Source organism: Cervus elaphus, chromosome 21, assembly GCF_910594005.1.
Source record: "Cervus elaphus chromosome 21, mCerEla1.1, whole genome shotgun sequence".
NCBI lineage: Eukaryota > Metazoa > Chordata > Mammalia > Artiodactyla > Cervidae > Cervus > Cervus elaphus.
In genome coordinates, this window is record NC_057835.1 from 64,998,644 (window position 1) to 65,000,152 (window position 1,509).

A 1,509-nucleotide genomic window follows, 5' to 3' on the forward strand; every position below is an offset into this window, starting at 1 on the left:
GGATATTGAAAAAGTATATGCATTCCATATTTATTACATCCTTCTTTACAATAGTCAAGATATGGAAGCAACCTAAATGCGCATCAACATTAGATAAAGAAAATGTGACATATATAAAATGGAATATTATTCAACCTTAAAAAACAAAAAGAAACTTTGCAATTTGTAACCATATGTATGGGTTTTGAGGACATTACGTGAGATAAGTCAGACAGAGAAAGACAAATACCACTATGATCTCACTTTTATGTGGAATCTACAAAAGCCAAACTCATGGGGTTCCAGATGGCAATATAGGAAGATCCTGAATTCACCCTCTCCCATGAATACATCAAATCTATAGCTACAACTGGAATAATTTCCTCTGGGAAATTACCTAAAAGTAGGCTGAGAAACTCCTACACATCAGGTAAATGAGGGAAAAAACCCACACTGAAGCAGGTAGGAGAGGTTAAGACATAATCTTACCATAAGCCCCACCCCTTACACAGAAAACCCTGAACTGGGAGGAAACTAAAAATTTGGAGATTCTTCTGAATTCTTTTCCTAATGTCTTCATTTGGGGCTTCCATCATAGTTCAGTTGGTAAATAATCTGCCTGCAATGCAGGAGACCCAGGTTCTACTCCTGGGTTGGAGAGATCCCCTAAAGAAGGAAATGGCAACCCACACCAGTATTCTCACCTGGAGAATCCCATGGACAGAGGAGCCTGGTGGGCCACAGTCCCTGGGGTCACAAGAGTCAGACACGACTGAGTGACTAAACCACCACCACCACCTTGAAGAATGAAGGGTTTGAACCCCATATTGGACATCCCAGTTTTTAAGATCTGCATCTTACAGATGAGCCCCCCAAATATCTAGCTTTGAAAAACCAATGGGGCTCATGTCTGTGATACATACAAGGAGATAGTGAACAGAGAAATGACTCTTAAGGGGCATGTGTGTTCAGACTCACCCAGAGAACAGCACAGAGGCTGCCAACTGAGAGGCGCTGAGACGTCCTGTGATAAAGCTTTATTTGCTTACCTTAAAACACTGACCTGAGTGGCAGGCACCTGTTGGGGTTCTCTCTGGGGTTGGACACGGGCGGGTGTCCTCTTTGCTCTCTTCTTCTGCCTCATGTCCGCTTGCTGGTGTCTCCAGGAAAGGAGCTTGTCCCCTCCTTGAACGTTGCTTTTCATGGCTGCCACCAGGGACACCTTTGAGGCTGACTGGCTTTGGTGACCCGTCAGGCTTACACTAGCAGGTCCCATAGGCATGTAACCAATGGAGAAAATGTTCCTAATTGGCTACCACTCCCTGGGCACAAGAAGCAACAGACTGAGGCGCCGAGTCCTACTATGAAAGCAGCCTACTAGCTTATCTTGATAGCGGTGTCCTGAAGGGCAGGCTTCTCCTGAAACACACACATGTGGGGGTCCACTGTAATCCTCCGCAGAGACGCCCAAGTGTGGGCACTGTCTTCATGCTGTCCCTCTGCCATGCTCCACAGTGCCAGTATCTCCTG